We start from the raw sequence: 20972 nt of genomic DNA, 5'->3' as shown, positions 1-20972 counted from the left end.
TCTCTCTTCTCAGCGTTGTAGGGAAGCTGCTAGCCTGTGTCATGCTGAAGAGACTCCAGGTGCTTGCAGACAGAGTGTATCCAAAATCACAGTGTGGATTTCAAGCTAATAGATCCACCACTTACATGGTCTTTTCCCTCAGACAGTTGCAGGAGAAATGTAGGGAACAACGACAGCCACGCTTTGTGGCCTTCATAGATCTTATAAAGGCCTTTCATTGGGTTAGCAGGGATGGCCTTCTGAAAATACTTCCCAAGATTGGATGTCCACCTTGACTCCTTAACATCATCAGGTCCTTTCATGAGGAAATGAAGGGCACTGTAGTTTTGGATGGCTCAATATCAGATCCCTTTGACATCCAAAGTGGAGTAAAACAAGGCTGTGTCCTTGCGCCGACCCTGTTTGGGATCTTTTTTGCTGTCATGCGGAAGCAGGCCTTTGGAACCACAACAAAAGGTGTCTATCTCTGGACTAGATCAGATGGAAAGCTCTTTTATCTCTCTAGATTGAGAGCAAAGACTGATGTCCAGCTGAAATGCATGCAGGACTTACTCTTTGCCGATGATGCAACTGTTTTTGTCCATTCTGCTGAAGACCTCCAACAACTTATGAATTGTTTTAATAAGGCCTGCCAAGACCTTGACAATCAGCCTAAAGAAAACACAAGTTATGGGCCAGGACGTGGACTCACCCCCCTCTATTACCATCTCTTCACAAGAATTGGAGGTTGTTCATGACTTTGTGTACCTTGGCTCAACGATCTCTGACATTCTCTCTCTAAATGTCAAGCTCGATAAACTCATTGGCAAAGCAGTTACCATGTTCTCTAGACTCACAAAGAGAGTATGGCTTAACAAAAACCTGAGGGCATATACCAAGATCCAGGTCTATAGAGCCTGTGTCCTGAGCACACTCCTGTACTGCAGTGAGTCCTGGTCTCTTTGTGCACTGCAGGAGAGGAAGGTGAAAACGTTCCATATGTGTTGTCTCTGATGCATTTTTGGTATCACCTAGCAGGACAAAATTCCAAATAGAGTAGTCCTAGAATGAGCTGAAATTTTTAGCATGTATATATTACTGAAACAGCAACATCTACATTGGCTTGGGCATGTTGTGAGAATGGCTGACGGTCACATTCCAAAAGATCTCTTGTATGGAGAATTAAATTAGTGTAGGGAAACCGCTCCAGAGGGAGACCACAGCTGCGATACAAGGATGTCTGCAAGTGGAATCTGAAGGCCTTAGGAATGGACTTCAGCAGATGGGAAACCTTGACATCTGAGCATTCAGCCTGGAGGCAGGCAGTGCAGCATGGCCTCTCACATTTTGAAGAGACCCTTGTTCAGCAGGCCGAGGCAAAGAGGTAGTCCCAAAACCAGCAAAAACAGGAAGCTGGACAGGGGACAGATTGCATTTGTCTTGGAGGGGTGGAAGGGATTGTCACTCTTGAATTGACCTTCTCAGCCACACTAGATGCTGTTCCAAGACCTCTATTCGGAGCATGTTACCATAGTCTCTTGAGACTGAGGAATGCCTACAAGTATGCAGTTATAAACTTTTGTATAAGATATTTCTCTACATGTAGATTCAATAACTACAGTTGGAAGACTTTATGGTACAGTGATTAGCTTACATTTGGAAGACTTATTTTCCACCTACACAGTCATGAAGTTCATGAGAGGCCTTATCTATATCTCCAGCTACTCCATGAGTTCTTGTGAAGATATCATCATAGTCTAAGAACTGCAGAGCTGGAAGGGACCTTATGGATCATCATCTCCAGTCCCTGTCAAGGAGGTGCAGTGAAAATCAAACTCCCAACCTCTACTAAACCACTGACCTATACAGCAGTTCAATATAAAAGAAGACAGGGAAGAAATTTATGTAGTTTTCCTTTGGAAAAGTAGAATATTTTCTCAATGGGCAATATCATCTATTGCTTCACCTCCTAGGAATTTTATTGTTTCCCAAAGAAGTTTACACATCAAAGAACAGTTCTATTTTCAAAACTCCTTGACACATTAATAAACATGTTAAAATACAGTAATTAGGCTTTTGATTATCACATACTATACCATACATCAGTAATGTGCCCCACATGAATATATGAAGCTATTTCAGAAAGTAATATCAGTTTTCAGCATCAAGGGTGGGTAGCCATTTTATGCTTGTGTTCTAAAACACTCTTGTAAGAATGCAGACAAAATGTTGGACATATTATTTGATTCCTTTTGCCCTACATATTATTAGTCCAACAGGTGCCTATTACTTTAAACTAAATGGCAAACAAATAACAATGTGCATTATTCGGAATCATATTTTTTAAAAAAGTTAATTGTGCAGATGTTTACAGGAAAGCACTTCCTATGTGTGAAATAACATTTTTAGAGAAAATATGAAGTGTATTTGGTTTAGGGAAAGACCTGCTAGCTGCCAAGAAAAACTGTAAACCTTTACTATTTTTATATGGAAGGGAAGTGAAAGGTAAAATGCTTAAAAATATTTATTAATTCTATCTGAAAGCTGACTTCAGCCAATCAAATGTTCAGATGAATAATCAGTAAGGAAAGAAAGAAAAATACTAAGAGACTACAGAAAGCTAAACTAAGCAAGTGTGTGATGGTGGATTATAATATTTTAGTTCTGAGTTTGAGACAGGTGGCAGCTACCATATTTATGTCACATGACAGTTAACCCTGTTACAGGCTGCATGTTTCTTTGAAGAAACATTTGTTATCATTGAAATACACTCATCTAAGTTCCTAATTTGGGCTCAAGCTCAAATACAAACTCAAGGACCCTTAAAAAGTACAAGAAATTTAATGTTGCGTTTTAAATCTACTTTAAGTACAGCCTGGTTTGAATTAATCTGTTGCTGGTTTTGAAGATTTACTTGTTTGAGCAATGTAATGCTTCAACATATAAATCAGATTGCCCTGACCCTATTCACATAAATATATTTTCTGGTGAAAAACATAACATTCCATAAGAAGAGAAGTTATCATTTGACTGCCTACTTGTTTGTAGAAAACTAATCCGCAGTTGCAGTCAGTTGCATGAAATGCAAAATCAAATGGCACTCCGGCTTTTTTCTCCCCTCCGAAAGGGTTTGTTCAGCTATTTTTGAAAATGACACAATTTCTTTCCAAAAGAAAAGAAAAGAAAATCCTTCAATAAATATATGGTTTTTTCTTCCACACTGTAGCTTTTTGTTATTGGTGGGTTTGATGTTTTTCCCCCTCTAAGGAGGTCAGCAATATGGAAACATAAAGGCCAATTTAATTTGTGCATCTGTGGCTGCCAAGTATTTTAATTCAGACAGCTGTGACTGAAGAGTTAATATTTTACTTGTCAAAATCCAAAAGAAGGCCAGTGAATCACTCTAATCCTCATTAAGAGGCTTTCCCCCAGTAGCACCCTAATTCAAAATAATGAAAGTAGAGACTGAGTACGATTCTAATACCACTTGAGACCTATCTTTTAATATTTCTCCAGTGATGGATTAGGGATCGGGGAAATTCATCTCAGATCATAGAGACTAATTTAATAAGGGATCATTCCAAGAGTATTGCATTTTATAATAATGTCATTTAATGTGTCGTCTTCCATTTTTACTGTCCCATATGTATGCTTACATGATGGTGCCATAGGGATAAACTTGGAAGGAACCAGTATCATTTCAGGTTTTAGGCCCTTCATAACTAGCAAGTTTATCAATGATATCATCTAATAGAAGCTCCATTATTACAAAGTGTTGGGCTTTTTTCAGATAGCAAAAGGGAGGGAGAAAAAAACAATGGTAGAATAAACATAATCAGCTTTTCAAATGATTGAAAACACAGCAGGAAAGGAGACAAAAACCATTTCAAAGTAGACTTAAATCGGATTCCATGAAATGATACAATATTGGTGTAATATGAAAAATGCAGTAAACCTTGTTGTGTAAAAAAAACATGATAATAGGAGCATTTAAATTTTTTTCCTGATAGAACAGTATGTATACAAAAGCATGGTCATGTTTTGGAGTAATCTGTTCTGACCCATAAAAACAAAGACAGGGAACCAATTCAGCTATATAACACAAAAATGAGCCCCACCGATTTCCACAGTGAGATTCAGATGCTTTCTTAACTTACCCATCAATGGGAGCAGTACTCAGAAGTATTTCACTTTGACTGGCTCATACCTGCTAGCAGTGAACTGAGTTTGTGCCAATCCAAAACATGGGAGGAATGGTCCCAAAATCTATTATAATTTTTATTTTTAATGCTTGACTGTTTATTTCCCTATCAAAACCAGGCTTTTTTTTTTGAAGTGCAAACGCTCAACATCATATCAGATATTCAGGCATTTTCATTTTTCTCTGGCTCGTGGTACTCTGATTATGTTTATCCAGTTATGCAATTCCCTCCCCCCCCCACCCACCCATGCATTCCACTGAGCGCAGGACCCCTGGCGATTAGAATGGCTGCACTAAAGTACTCAGAGGCCGGGGAAACATCACCACATAAATGTCAATACATTATTATTGGTCATAACTCCTGTAGCAGCCACACTAGGTCTGCTTAATCACAATTACATTTTATGAAGCCTCCAGGACAACTGACCTGCTAAGAAGTATTTCTTTTCCAAAGTCATTCTCCGGTGAAGGTGTTTCTTTCTGGAGAACAATTCAACAACTTCTCTGCAACACTGAACCAATAAGTCCCATGTAGGGTACAGCCAATGAAAACTGTAATTACATTTTTATCATATGAACTGAACAAGAACACATCACACGCAGAAACAGCTTTTTCTTTTTCAACCTCAGACAAATAACTCCGCAGCATCTATTTCTCGATTCTCTGTTTCAGAATCCTTTAAACAAACTACTTTGTTTCCTGAATAACCTTCCTTAAACAGTATTTCAGAATTATATGTAGTTTAGATTTTGAGAACTTATCAATTCACTCTTCCTTACTCAATATACTACGCAGAACACAATTGTCCTCAAATGTACTGATGTTTCAGAATTTTGTAATTCAGCTCTCAAAAAAACAAACAAAATAAAATAAAATAAAAAATGTGTAAGAATGTTTGTGCATTCTTTAGGTTGCAAATGGAAATGGATTGGAAGAAAGTTAAAGATAGAGCAATGGGAAATTGAGAAAAACCAACATTCCCTATTTCCAATATTTCCATTGCGAGAATATTTCTTCTTTATTTGATCTCCAGTAATACTAGTAGTTTTAGCTGGTATCTCCCAACACATACCAATATGTGAATATTGTTACTTTATTTATTAAGGAACTTTAATTCATGCATGTTTCACCTAGAGGTTTTTTCAGTTTAGTGCTTTCTACTGATAGAAAGTGAGGAGGAATTAAAGAACCTCTTAATCAGGGTGAAGGGAGCGCGCAAAAAATGGTCTGAAGCTCAACATCAAAAAAACTAAGATCATGGCCACTGGTCCCATCACTTCCTGGCAAACAGAAGGGGAAGATATGGAGGCAGTGACTTTACTTTCTTGGGCTCCATGATCACTGCAGATGGTGATAGCAGCCACGAAATTAAAAGACGACTGCTTCTTGGGAGGAAAGCGAAGACAAAACCAGACAGCATCTTAAAAAGCAGAGACAAAGGTCCACATAGTCCAGACTATGGTTTTTCCAGTAGTGATGTGTAGAAGTGAGAGCTGGACCATAAAGAAGGCTGACTGCTGAAGAATTGATGCTTTTGAATTGTGGTGCTGGAGGAGGCTCTTGAGAGTCCCCTAGACTGCCAGGAGATCAGACCTATCCATTCTGAAGGAAATCAACCCTGAGTGCTCACTGGAAGGACAGATCCTGAAGCTGAGACTCCAGTACTTTGGCCATCTCATGAGAAGAGAAGACATCCTGGAAAAGACCCTGATGTTGGGAAAGTGCGAAGGCAGGAGAAGAAGGGGACGACAGAGGATGACATGGTTGGACAGTGTCATCAAAGCTACCAACATGAATTTGACCAAACTCCGGGAGGCAGTGGAAGACAGGAGGGCCTGGCGTGCTCTGGCCCATGGGGTCACGAAGAGTCAGACATGTCTTAACAACTAAACAACAGCAACAACAAATTGGGATCCTTGGAGTTACAATACTTACATTGTGTGCTAGGCTTGAAAAACTTTACATCCTTTCTCAATAAACCAAGCAACAACTCTGCAAAGCAGACCAGCATTACAATCTACTTTTCATAAAGAAGCTGAAAGTGAAAAACAGAGGCTTGTTTGAAGTCACCTGATGGCACAGGCACGATTTGGACTTAGTAATCTAGCCTGAACTGAGCCTCTGAGCTATCATGTTACACACTCATATGGCTTCATATGTTTTCCATCTGCATTTTAAAGTATCCCTTCTATCTTGTGTCTGTATTAGTGAAATACGCTGTATATTAGACCTGTTTCCTTTTAATTCAAAAAGGAATATCCTTTTCAATGAGAATAATCATATACATCTTTAGAAACACTTTACTGACATTTAATTTGCTAGAAGAAAAGGAACCTTGGAAAACTATATTTTAATTTAAAAAAAGAATATAAAGGATTATATTCTCAGTCTCCACTACGTACTGCTCAGATATAGATGGATTCAGGATGTACTTATATTCCTTTTTCTTGAAAGCAACTTTCACAACTTTAGAAAAATATATATATACTCATTCCCCAATATGGAGGAGTACTCTCCATAATAATCACAAGCCACCATCACACAGGTTATGTTGACTGGGATGGAAGGGTGACTGATCTGCAGATTTGGAATTCACAAGTCAAGCACCCCTTTCCCCAATCAACAAAACATCCCTGATGCAGATCCCTCTTGTTAAACCACAAAGGAGAAAAATTCTCCTTTGGCGTGAGTCCAATCAGTAACACCAAACTGAGAAGGCCCAATGAACCAATTATACAAGTGCTGGTTCGCCATGTAGTAATTGGTTCATGATTCTACTGGTTAGCACCAGCAATACATTTCATGCCATAAAATATTATTATATATTGCATAGCACTCTCTACATGTACAGTACATCAATAATAATTTAATTGTGTTGCTTAGACTGAAAGACTGAAAGAACTGGGCATGTTTAGATTTGAGAAAAGAAGACAGAGGGGATATATGGTACCGCCCCGAGTACACGTTGTCTAGAGGGGCAGGGTAAAAATCGAATAAATAAATAAATAAATAAATAAATAAATAAATAAAATACCACTTTTCAAATACTTGATAGACTGTCATATAGAGGAGGGGCAGGATCTGTTCTTGATCATCCCAGAGTGCAGAATGTGCAACAATGGGCTTAAGTTACAGGAAGTCAGATTTCGGTTGAATATCAGGAAAAACTTCCTAACTGTTAGAGCAGTATGACATTGGAACAAATTGCCTTGAGAGGTGGTGAGTGCTCCAACACTGGAGGCATTCAATAGAAATTCAGACAACCACCTGACATATATCTTTTGATTTGTATTCCTGCATTAAGCTATGGGTTGGACTTGATGGCCTCATAAGCCCCTGCCAACTTCATGATTCTATGATTCTATTGGGGGAGGTGGAAACATCTCTTCATTATGAACAGCTAACTGCACACACATCATTGGAACCTTCCCCCCTTGCAAATATTCAAATTGAAAAACCCAGAAATGTAAACAATACATCAGGTGCTGTAATGATGGTGGAGCTTTGCCCCATGGCATCAAAATGTAGAGGGCTCCAAAATCTAGAGATGACGCTTCCAGTGGATGTTAGAAAGATAAACAACAAAACTTTCTGGCCCTATTTGCTTTGCTTTCCTTGAGAGTATAAACTTTCTTTTTTTCTTTTGGGAATGAATGGCATTACAATCTCCTCCTCCTTTGTCCTGAGGAGCTTGTGCCCATCACTCACAGCCGAGTGGTGGGAGATGAGACTGCTTGCCTAAGTGCCCTAATGGCTAGGCATAACTCTGCAGGACATTCAGCCAAACACCTCCGTATCCTCATGCACACTGACTTGCCTATTTTGCCACCCCACCCTTTTTGAACAAGTCCAGATCTCTGGCAAAAAGAGGCGGAAGAGGCAATGAACAGGCAGGAAGGAAAACCCTGACTGGAGAGGTAGGAGACTGGGGTGGCTCCAAGATTTTGAAGTGAAAGTTTTCAGAGTCAGTAACAGTTCAAACTCCCAATGTTTGACTGTAATTGATCTCTCTAGTGCTTGGCTTTTCAAAACAAAATATTTCTCTTTCTTTTTTCTCTCTCTCTCTCTTCTGGGCAATTGCTATATGAAGGTATGTCTCTTATAGATTTCTAAGCCTATAAGCTGGAACTAAGAAATGGATCTCTTCAGTGAAATCTTCAGCTTTACAAAGACAAGGACTCCTGGAGGGTAAAGCTAAAAGAAAATATTAAGGAGCCTCCAAGGGCAATGAGTTCCAAGTGCTTGGGAGAGAGAATGAAAGTAAAAAAATGTCTTGGGTTCTCTTCCTGGAATGAGTGAGAAATCACTTAAACCCTCTCCTGAGTACAAGAGGCCTATAGCTCATGTAACAGCTGTGTCACTTTAACCAGTTATAGGCACATTTTTCAGCCTAGTGCAACTAAAACAATTTCAGATATTCATGCCACAGCCTGTTTTGCTATCAGTACTCAGCACGGAGCTCCATATTAGATGTCTTGGATAGGTTTAACACCAATGAATTCTGTGGACTCCTCAGATCCATTCCACAACATTTTTGTGAGCTGGGGAGAACCCACAGAATTACACTTTATAATATTATTTATAGTATGCATTGTAATGGGTAATACACTTTTGAATAAATTCTGAAACCATCAGAGGAGAGTAACAGCGCAAGAAATGTTGAAGAGAAAGCTGGAGTCAATTGGTCATTTTAGGTACTAATAAGAAAAGAGTGAAAATGGAAATTTACCTAGGTAGTAATTTACCTAGATGGTAAATTAGAGGATTCTGGTAACACTGGGCAAAGCAGCAGTGGGATGATTCCTTTCTCTCCTTTTAGAGAATAGCAGGACCCTTTGAACCATTTGAAATTAAAACTAATACTGTATGAGATTATTAGAATTCATTGCCATTCTCTGAGTTCACACCATTCATACCTCTGAAAATAGAGAATGATGGAGATGCACTGAATTCCAGCCTAAGCTCCAGACCTAATGACATCACTGCTTGATTCTATCCTATTTTCTGTCTTGATTCCATGTAGATTCTCCTCCTTCCAGCCTTGTTTGGCAGATTCTTGAAAGCTATGTGTCTCACCTGTTGCTTTACCCGCTGTGCACCCAAACATTGGGTCTATCCAAGAGACCAGCATTTTTTGATCAAGAGTTGGCAAAATAACCGTGGTCTGGGCCTCACAAAACTCTCCTAGCCTCACAAAATATGACCCAACAGTCTTCCTGATGTTTTTGCTTTACATTTTCTCCCTCTCACCCCATCATTCATACTTTCATATCCTTTACTTCTCCCTAGTCAATTCTAATTCTTTTGAATCTGTGGTTTCTGTTGCCCCTTCAAACTCTGTATTCAAATCGCATGAACTATCATTTTTGTTTTCTTTCATTTCTAAACAATGTTAAACAAACCTCCAATTTGATTTTCCTTTCTAAAACTCTTTTATTGAAAGTGAAAGAAATATGTATACCATTGTACAGCAAGAAATCCAAATGTAAGCTAAAATGGCATTCTCCCTAACTTACTGTAACAAATAGACGCCAGCCAATACAATTGTGGTAAATACAGTATTTGTTTATTTTGGAATATAATAACATACAAACACACATGCACACAATTTGTGAATTTTCAGATTAACTAGAATATATATAATTTCAATATATATGTTTATAATTTCAATAGTAGCACTTCAGATTCAAGTCTAACAAATGTGTACTTTTATTATCACCTTGTCAAATAAATCATTTCAGGTCTTCAGACTTCAGCATACCGTGGTATGGAATTGCAGCTCTAGGAGTAGATTATTTTTCCATTTGTGAAAGTAGTACAGCACTGATCTGTTAGAGAAAATGAGACAAATGGATTGCGCCACCTTCAAACCAATGCAACGTTTTGAAATTTTCCTTTGCTACGCAGTTGAAGTACAAAGACCTGCAGAAGAGAACAGCTGCAAATTCCCCAAATAGTTCACCCCTTTCTCATTAACTGGCACTGATAGTCACAATAACTCATTCTGAGACAGAATTATTTTACAGAATTATTATTTCTGTAGGAGAAATAATAGACATATTTCATTACTTAAGTTGTGAACAGATCAAAAGCAAGCAAGCAACTCAACTACTGCTTCCAACAGATTAAAGAGAGGGGGAAAGGGCACTCAGTAGAAAGGCAGGACTCTTTTTTTAATTCAGAGGTGGGAAAGAATGATTGGTTAGTGTTGGATTGATTGACAGTCACCGCAGCCCAGAAAGGTCCCTGTCAACTACATAAGCTACAGACAGCGTGTGAGGTTGTAAAAACTCAAACAGAAACTATCTGACTTTCTCCTTCACTAGGAAACTAATTGTGTTCCCCTGCTGCTGAACTTGCAGGCTCAACCTATTCTGTGTGAGTGCATGTAAGGGCTGGAGAGAAAATGGAAGAATGGCTATGAGGGGATCAGTCAACTGCCTGGTTTTCAATCTACGCACAGAGGCAAGCAGCAATTGCCGCAAACAACATTTCTTATTTAGAGAGAAGGTTGCATAGTACAGTGCATAAATGAGGTAAGGTTAAGAGAATATCCAAGTGAGTGTTTGCTTGAATGTATGTGTCTGCAATGTATTTGCCTGAGCTTATGTACATGTTTGTGTGCCTGAATGCCCGTATTTGCCCATGTCTCCAATGGTTTCAGCCACTGTTGGTTACCATGCCTTCCCTCCATCCACCACAATGTGTAACAACCAGCACTGACACTGCTGTAAGACTCTTGGCAAAAGAAGAATGACTATGGTCTAGACAAGGGCACCACTAGAAAGTTTCATGAGTTTCATGATGAAGGTTACATTTCTGCTTTCTATTGGTTTTTACAGGCTATGCTAGCTATGGATTGCTCAGCAATATCTGGAGGTCCACACTTTGCTCACCACTGCTTCAAAGAATTTCCAAATGGGTTTATATGTGTGTGAGAGAGAGGGAGGGGGGAGAGAGAGTGATTTGACAAGGCAAGTCACACAGCAGAGAGGACTGATGTGCCCTTAAAATATATGTTACTTCTTCGAAGACCTTTGTCCTATTGCTTCTGACAAAACCATCTTTCTTCAAGTTGACAAAGAAAGCAATATATAACATTGCCCACAGGGTCTGTCAAACTCCATGGTGCTGGACATAATCCAACAGAGGTAGCTGTACCTTTTTGTCAGTTTGAAGGCTATATATAGGCGGGATTCTCTGGAAGATGAAATAGACTGTTCACAATAGTTTCCTGCTCTTTTTTCAGAACTCATCTACACAAGAAGAGCCTTGTGGCACAGTGGCTAAAGTGCTGTAAAGGTAAAGGTAAAGATTCCCCTTGACAATTTGTCCAGTCGTGTTCGACTCTAGGGTATGGTGCTCATCCCCATTTCCAAGCCATAGAGCCAGCATTTGTCTGAAGACAATCTTCCGTGGTCACATGGCCAGTGTGACGTAGACACGGAACACTGTTACCTTCCCACCGAGGTGGTCCCTATTTATCTACTCGCATTTGCATGCTTTCGAACCGCTAGGTTGGCGGGAGCTGGGACAAGCAACGGTGCTCACTCCGTTGCATAGATTCAATCTTACAGCTGAAGATCTATAGACATTACACCACAGAGGCTTCTGTGGTTTAACCCGCAGTGCCACCACGTCCCTGTACTGCAGCCAAAACTGTGCTCATGACCCGGGGTTCAATCCCAGGTAACTGGCTCAAAGTTGACTCAGCCTTCTATCCTTCCAAGGTCGGTAAAATGAGTGCCCAGCTTGTGAGGCAATGTGTAGCCTGCATAATAAACTTGTACACTGCCCAAAAAGTGCTCAAAGCACTATGAAGCAGTATATAAGCAGCACACTTTGCTTCTTCTTCTTCTTATTTTATTTATTTATTTATTTATTTTATTTAATTTATATCCCGCCTATCTAGTCGCAGTGGACTACTCTAGGTGGCCAACAACAGAGATAAAATACAATAACATAAAACAACATAATTACAACAACAATTAAAAGTAGGGAAACAATAAAGGAGAGAAGAAAATCTTCTTCTTCTTCTTCTTCTTCTTTTCTTTTGCTTTTTCCCCCCACTTCTGTTCCTTTAGTTTTCAGTACAAAGTACTAAGCTATCTGATGGTCCACCTCAGCTGAAACCTATGTAGTTGATGATGATGATGATGATGATGATGATGATGATGATGATACATAGCTATGCCACAGGTTTGCAATACACCGTGTACACAGCTGTGGAGAACACATGGTGTGCAGCCATGTACCCCGCATATGTAAACTTGTGACTTAAACCTTGTATTCCATGTATTTGAAGAATGAGTGTGTAAACCATGAAAGCTAAAACTGAAATCAATGTGCTAATTCTAAAGGTGTCACAATACTTGTACTTTATTCATTTGGTTTTGGTTTCTTCTGACAGTTTTAAAGATACTAACGTGGCTGCCTTGTTGAGATAATGATTATGGATTATACTGATTTCATATTACCTTTTTACCTGCATGAATTTTCCCACTTCTTCTTCTGCCTTTTTTCTCTCCAAAGAAAATTGTTTAAGGAGAGAACTATGGAATTGCTCAACCACATCTGTTCTTTAGAAGCATTGGGAGTCCCCTTTCTAGAAAGACCCTTGCTCAGCACAGCTGGTAGTGACTGAGGAGTTTATCAGTCTCTGGCTGCCTCTTTCAGAGAAACAATCACATACACGTATTCTTGGGCAACAGACCCTGGGACAAACAGCTCAAGGCAAGTGGAAACCTCATCAACAAGTAACAATTTATTGACCTTCTGTGCCAATACGAACAAAACAAAATTGTCAATGCCCAGTCCTTTTCTAGCCTTACTCAAACATTGCTCCAAATCCTGTTGCTTAATACAGTAAATTATATTAGAGTAGGCTCACTGAGTCAATGTAACTTCTAGAAGAGTTGACTCAACAAATCCCCATTGATTCAAAGGGGCTACTGTAGTACACTTACTGATCTAAGCTACAAGATTTTGGCCAGTTATTTTTTCACTGTAAAATATCTCTTCTGAAAAAGAGGCTGTCAACCAACAATACCTGCAAAAAAAATTAAGCTAAAAGCCATAAAACAGGAAAGGCTCAATGGAGCATATAGAATGCTAGATCTTTCCTTCCCCTTCCCTCTGTTTTCTTTATGTGCTAACAACACAGTTACACATTTATACCAGAACACAGGAGAACATCCAAAAGCTTGTGATATATTTTGAGAAGATGGCAATCTTACCACTTAATTCTGTTAAGTGGTTACAAATATTTCATGATATGGTTGATATTTAATTCATATGAGCCAACAGTATTAGTACCATGAGAATAATGCTCTATAATGTTTATGGGAAGATACGTATAATACTTACGGGAGATCCATTCCTGAAATCAAATCAGTATTTCAGAATGTCTTAGGTAAATCACTGGTAGCCCCTCCTACAATTTATTCTAGACTGCACAGGCAAAAGGACTGTAGAAGGAAAAATTAAGAAGCTGCTTGCGGCTACATGCAAGGAAGGAACTAGAACATTAAGCTATATGTTCATTTCCTGTCAATGCAGCACACAGTTATCCCAACTGGAGTCATTACCACACAGAGTGGGCTATCCCTCAGCTGCTATACAGTAGGGAGAAAATGCTACAAATAAATAATCCTACAGAACTTGATTGTTCTGATGCATAATGTATGTTGTGGACAAGAAGCTACTGTTAGGACAGAATATTGAAATATGAAATGGTTTCCTATAAGGAAAGATGTCAGACAAAGGTGCATTTATCCCCTTATCTCCTCAATCTGTATGTAAAGCATATCATACAGAAGGTCAGACTAGATTCAGATTAAATAAGAGTGCAAATTGGGGGAAGAATCATCAATAATTTAAGATATGCAGATGACACAGAAAGCAGCAATGACTTGAAACTACATTTGAGGAAAGTGCCGAAGCAGGACTGCAGTTGAACAATAAGAAAAGAAAAATCATGACCATAGAACTACACGACTTTAATGTTGAAAATGAAGAAATCAAAATTGTTAAATATTTTGTATACCTTGGTTGTCTTTACATGTAAGCTGTAGCTTGTATACCTTGGTTCAACCATCAGTCAAAATCAGGACTGCAGCAATGAAGGAATTAGAAAAGCCCATTAAGTATAAGGATGCGTCACTGGAGACCAAGAGGAAAATCATCCACACTCTTGTATGTATAGGTGTGAAAGTTGGAAAGTAAAGAAAGCTGACAGGAAAAAAATTGATCCATTTGAAATATGGTGCTGGAGGAGAATTTTGTGGATAGCCTGGACTGCCAGAAAGATAAACAAATGGGTCCTAGAGCAAATCAAGCCTCAACTATTTCTGGAGGCCAAAAAATGATGAAACCAAGGCTGTCATTTTGAGCATATCATGAAAGGATTCTCTGAATAAGATAATAATGCTGAAACAAGTAGAAGGTAGAAGGAAAAGATGAGATGGGTTGATTCCACAAAGTAATCCAAAGACGTGAGTTTACAAGAACTGAATAGAGCTATTGAGGGAAGAACATGTTGGATATCTTTCATTCATAGGGTCCCATAAATCAGAGGTTTCAAGTATTCATAGGAATCCCTTGGTATTCAGAGAAAGAGACTGTATTCACATCCAAACCAGAAGTGATGGGATTGTGTAAGAAAATAATGAATAGATAGCAATCCCAAAGCACTCAGACTCTATGTGTGTTTCCATTACGTGAGGGGCAGTTTTTTAGTTTAGGTTTCCTTCAGTCTCGAGAGACTATGGTAATGTGCTCTGTATGGAGGACTTGGAACAATGTCTAGTGTGGCTGAGAAGGCCCATTCGAGAGTTACAGTACAATCCCTTCCACACTGGATGAGGGATGATAGGACCATGCTAATGCTCCCACTCCGAAGTTCCATGGCTTCCCTAATTCTGTCCTCACCATTCATAGCATCTGAAGAATTGACATCTGCAGCAAAGAATCTACACACAAGGTGTCCAAGCAATAAGGGTTCCGAGACTTATGGAGGTAGATCATTCAGGCTTCCCTTTTGCAGAAAGCATACAGTACTCAATGCATGAGCTCTTGGGTTAACAGAGATGGGTAGAATGTTTTAGCCACATGGGTTAGGATCAGGAGCACAACCCCATCATCCCTTATGTTCATGATCTCACAGAGCACACTTTGCATGGTAAATGCCTGTTAGAAGAGTCTGCATTTGTAAAATTAACTTCTTTGGACCACAGCTCCCAGGATCCATTAGTCAACATGCTGAGGGATTCTAGGAGCTATTCTCCCAAATGAGAAGGGGCACATTTCTGAGACTCTGAGGGGGGGCTGCTGTTAGATGTCAGCATCTCTGTACTTCAGTATTTACACCAAACCCATATATGCTTTATGCAGTAATTCTGTACCCAATGGATAGAGGGTTTACTGTAGGTCACAAAGATGTGAGCCTTGGAGGTATCCAGTTTTCCAAAAGTTCATAGCAAATGTAATGTAACTACCATTGTGGCATAGTGAATTCTGCTGGTAAAGAATCTGGAAAGCAGGAGTGCTGACTGCATTGTCATCGTTTCCAGAACCAGGCAGGTTTTTTTTTTAAAAAAGGAATGGCACCATTGTGTATCTGCAATCTCTATCGATTTTATTCTGTAGATTAGTCATCACTTCCAGATGCACTCCCTGGCTGATTCCCTTCAACACTTACAGCCTGGTCACAGTTAAGCCCTCCACTGAACCACCACAACAATACGTAGCATGATCTCTGGTTCCCTGTAGTGGCCAGTTCAGGCAAATACATTGGGAAAATATTTATTTCTAGGTTTGTTTTTTCCTTTCAATTGTTTTCAAAATTTCAGACCACAGATAAGTGAAAACATGGATACTCATCCAGCAGATACTGGGATCCTACTGTATGCCCAGCCTGAGAGAAATGGATGTCTACCCAACTGTCTGCAGTACTTTTGCAGTAATGTGCTCAATGCTGAAAGGGAGACAGAAAGGAAGTACTTTCTATTTAAAGACATTTAATTGAAATCCTATTGCACAAGATTTGAGTAACTTGCCGTGGTTAGCTGCAGCTGATTGATGAAGTGCTGGGGTACATTCTGGTTGAACAAATCAGGCACATGACCAGGCATGTGACCCAGACACTCCTTGACACCTTTCAATTAGCCAGGACAAGTTACTCAAACCTTATGCAAACACCAGTATGCAAGCACCAATAATAGTTAAATTTATTGCCTGGAATCCATAACCTAATGCCACCTAAGGCCAATGATGGCATCAGCAATGGAGAATGTGACAGGAGCAACTCAGTTCAGAGGCTGGCAGCAAGCCCGGCATGCAGAAAGTTTCAGGTTCAGTCCCTGACTGCCACACTTAAAAAGCTGCTGGAAAAAGGAGTTTGCAGGAACAAATACCCCACTAAAAACAGTAAACAAAATCAACACCAAAAACATGTTCAAAGCAATGTCACAACAGTCTATTCAAAATCCCAACCCAGGCAGCCAGTCAATAAGGGAAAGTTTGCCAAAAGAAGAAGGTCTTTACCTGCTTATGAAAGGACAGCAAAGACTGGGCAAGTATGGCTTCCAGTGGGAGGGAGTTCCAAAGGCTAGGGGGGATTTTGAAACACAGCTGCATGTTTGATAGTGCAGGAATGGTGTTAAAATACTGGTATGTGTTTCAAACAGTTAGGCCTTTTTAATTTGCTCCTTATGCTATCTTTTTCATGGCAAGGACAAGAAAAAATGTCCAAAAATATATCCTGAAGATGATATATATATTCTGGATATATATATCCTGATGATGATGTCAACAATCCCTCTTATCATGTGATTTGCCCACAGAGGCTTGCATTTTATATCTTTGCAGCTCTAATTCCTCTTTTAATGTATGTCAATCCAATTCCTACCTCACAAAATGAAAGGAACAAAACAGCTATAGGTAGTTTCATCTCTTATGTAAAGAACCTATATGCCACTGTGCATGTCACACCTGGTGCAGCTGGCAAAATGTAATTAAAACCAGAAAGCAATTTTATAAATCAGTCAATCCATCCATCCAGTTTTAAAGACTTAAAATGGCAGCAGTTGGAATGAGCACAGTCTGCCACAAACCTCCCATGGAGGATCCCCTTAAATTAATATGGTATACTTCTATTCCCCTGAATGCAGCTCATGCAGGAAATACGACTCTTGCCTTATACTTGATGTACGTATTTTATTAACCTTCTTTCAGTGTCTTGAGACAGCCTAGTTTTGAGATTTGAGATTTTTGCAGGGCTAAGTTTGCCAGGTCTCAAGGCCCTTGTTGATGTCTCCCTGGGTTTCCAAGCAGGGAGAAATCTCAGGGCAAGAGATGCTGGAGGATGAGAAAAACTCCCTGAACTGCATGTGGTATATTATAACTACCTTATAATACCCAGAGACCTCGGTGCCAACACAGCTGACTGGTTTAGCATGAAGATGTCCCTACGCATGCTGCATAAAAACTAAAATTGCACTAATATTTGTTTAGCAGGCAGTTCACGAAATTCACTTTCTGCATCTCATTCTTTCAGGTACATCGCCATGTATGTGAATTATTTGGCACTTGTTCTGTGAGGGTTTGCCCCTTGTGACATCTCAAGGGATCCCCCCTGATTTTTAGGGTTCTGCCTTGAAATTCCAGAGAAAGGTTTCTATGTACAGTAGAGTGGGTAACCTCTGGCCTAGGAATGGCTGAGGCCTTGCAATCTAACCTACAGCCTTCCCTCTGCCTCTCCCCATCCCCCGCACCCCTCGGATACAACAATGAGGTGCTCAACCCTTTTTACAGATCAAGGGAGCTGCAAGAGTAGAAAAAGATTCTCCCCTCCTCAAAAATTACAGTCTCCCTTCCTCCACAGACATTCATATCCTCACATGCTGTGACCCCTCCTATGAATGTTTCCCCATTTACAGCAGTTAATAATAATAATTGAGCACCTTCAAGTAAATTCTGTCTTAAGAAACCATTTTCAGGGTTTCCTAGGCTCAGAGTGTTGAAAAGTAGTTTGCTGTTCCCTTCTCCTGGGGTGCCCTGGGACTGTGCAGCTTGCCCAAAGCCACACAGACTAGCTCTTTTTGGGATGCACAGTGGGGGATTGAACTCCCCAGCTTTGGCTCTGCAGAGGCCTTACTCCCTGAGCTGCCGACAGCTGCACAGCAGTTAGCCTCATTTTTTTTTTTGAAAGCTTCCACTGGCAGCAGCTAAGATTTTTAAGGGTCTAACTGGTATGCAAAGGAATGGGACTGAGTAGGGGGCGCCACTGTGGAGAAAAAACGTTGGAAAAGAGTGAGAAACAGGGTGGGGATATATGAGAGGAGCATTACAAACATATTTTCCATGCCTTCAGGGTTGTTGTTTTTCAGGGTTACTATTGACAGAGGAATTCTATTTTTCCTGTCTCCACCATCTTTCTATTTGATATTAGGACTAAATGAATCATAAAGGTTGTTGTTTAGTCGTTTAGTCGTGTCCGACTCTTTGTGACCCCATGGACCAGAGCACGCCAGGCCCTCCTGTCATCCACTGCCTCCCAGAGTTGGGTCAAATTCATGTTGGTAGCTTCGCAGACATGTCCAACCATCTTGTCCTCTGTCGTCCCCTTCTCCTCTTGCCTTCACACTTTCCCAACATCAGGGTCTTTTCCAGGATGTCTTCTCTTCTCATGAGTTGGCCAAAGTATTGAAGCCTCAGCTTCAGGATCTGTCCTTCCAGTGAGCACTCAGGGTTGATTTCCTTCAGAATGGATATGTTTCTTCTCCTTGCAGTCCAGGGGAATAAATGGAATCATAAATGGATATCATTTTTTACTTTCCACTGCACGCATGAAATACCTACGGCCTACATACAACACGAGGAGACTCGCTGCTGAAAAAGCATGCTTATGATTGGCCTATTGACTGAGTGATCATTTCTTTAAAGGAAATCATTCCCAATTACTTTTTTCTGATTATCAAGTTCCAGATGCTTTTGCTAACCAAATAATAACATATCGTAAAAATAACATTATTGTGCAGGCATTGTGTGTGTTGTGTTTAGTCGTTTAGTCGTGTCCGACTCTTCGTGACCCCATGGACCAGAGCACGCCAGGCCCTCCTGTCTTCTACTGCCTCCCGGAGTTGTGTCAGGTTCATGTTGGTTGCTTCGCAGACACTGTCCAGCCATCTCATCCTCGGTCGTCCCCTTCTCCTCTTGCCATCACACTTTCCCAACATCAGGGTCTTTTCCAGGGAGTCTTTTCTTCTCATTAGATGGCCAAAGTACTGGAGCCTCAGCTTCAGGATCTGTCCTTCCAGTGAGCACTCAGGGTTGATTTCCTTTAGAACTGATAGGTTTGTTCTCCTTGCAGTCCAGGGGATTCTCAAGAGCCTCCTCCAGCACCACAATTCAAAGGCATCAATTCTTCGGCGGTCTGCTTTCTTTATGGTCCAGCTCTCACTTCCATACATCACGACAGGAAAAACCATAGCTTTGACTATTCGGACTTTTGTTGGCAAGGTGATGTCTCTGCTTTTCAAGATGCTGTCCAGATTTGTCATCGCTTTCCTCCCAAGAAGAAGGCGCCTTTTAATTTCAGGGCTGCTGTCTCCATCTGCAGTGATCATGGAGCCCAGGAAGATAAAATTTGACACTGCCTCCATATCTTCCCCTTCTATTTCCCAGGAGGTGATGGGACCAGTGGCCATGATCTTAGTTTTTTTGATGTTGAGTTTCAGGCCATTTTTTGCACTCTCCTCTTTCACCCTCATTACAAGGTTCTTTAATTCCTCCTCACTTTCTGCCATCAGAGTGGTATCATCTGCATATCGGAGGTTGTTGATATTTCTTCCGGCAATCTTAATTCCGGCTTGGGTTTCTTCCAGTCCAGCCTTCCGCATGATGTATTCTGCATATAAGTTAAATAAGCTGGGGGACAATATACAGCCTTGCCGTACTCCTTTCCCAATTTTGAACCACTCAGTTGTTCCATGACCAGTTCTAACTGTTGCTTCCTGTCCCACATATAGGTTTCTCAGGAGACAGATAAAGTGGTCAGGCACTCCCATTTCTTTAAGAACTTGCCATAGTTTGCTGTGGTCCACACAGTCAAAGGCTTTCGCATAGTCAATGAAGCAGAAGTAGATATTTTTCTGGAACTCTCTGGCTTTCTCCATAATCCAGCGCAAGTTAGCAATTTGGTCTCGAGTTCCTCTGCCTCTTCGGAATCCAGCTTGTACTTCTGGGAGTTCTCGGTCCACATACTGCTGAAGCCTACCTTGTAGGACTTTGAGCATAACCTTGCTAGCGTGCGAAATGAGTGCAATTGTACGGTAGTTGGAGCATTCTTTGGCACTGCCTTTCTTTGGGATTGGGATGTAGACTGATCTTTTCCAATCCTCTGGCCACTGTTGAGTTTTCCAAACTTGCTGGCATATTGAATGTAGCACCTTAACAGCATCATCTTTCAAGATTTTAAATAGTTCAACTGGAATGCCATCACCTCCACTGGCCTTGTTGTTAGCCAGGCTTTCTAAGGCCCACTTGACTTCGCTCTCCAGGATGTCTGGCTCAAGGTCAGCAACTACATTGTCTGGGTTGTCCGGGATATCCACATCTTTCTGATATAATTCCTCTGTGTATTCTTGCCACCTCTTCTTGACGTCTTCTGCTTCTGTTAGGTCCCTCCCATTTTTGTCTTTTATCATGTTCATCTTTGCGCAAAATGTTCCTCTAATATGTCCAATTTTCCTGAACAGATCTCTGGTCTTTCCTTTTCTGTTATTTTCCTCT

Source organism: Pogona vitticeps, chromosome 3, assembly GCF_051106095.1.
Source record: "Pogona vitticeps strain Pit_001003342236 chromosome 3, PviZW2.1, whole genome shotgun sequence".
NCBI classification, from domain to species: domain Eukaryota; kingdom Metazoa; phylum Chordata; class Lepidosauria; order Squamata; family Agamidae; genus Pogona; species Pogona vitticeps.
This window is presented reverse-complemented; position numbering follows the sequence as displayed.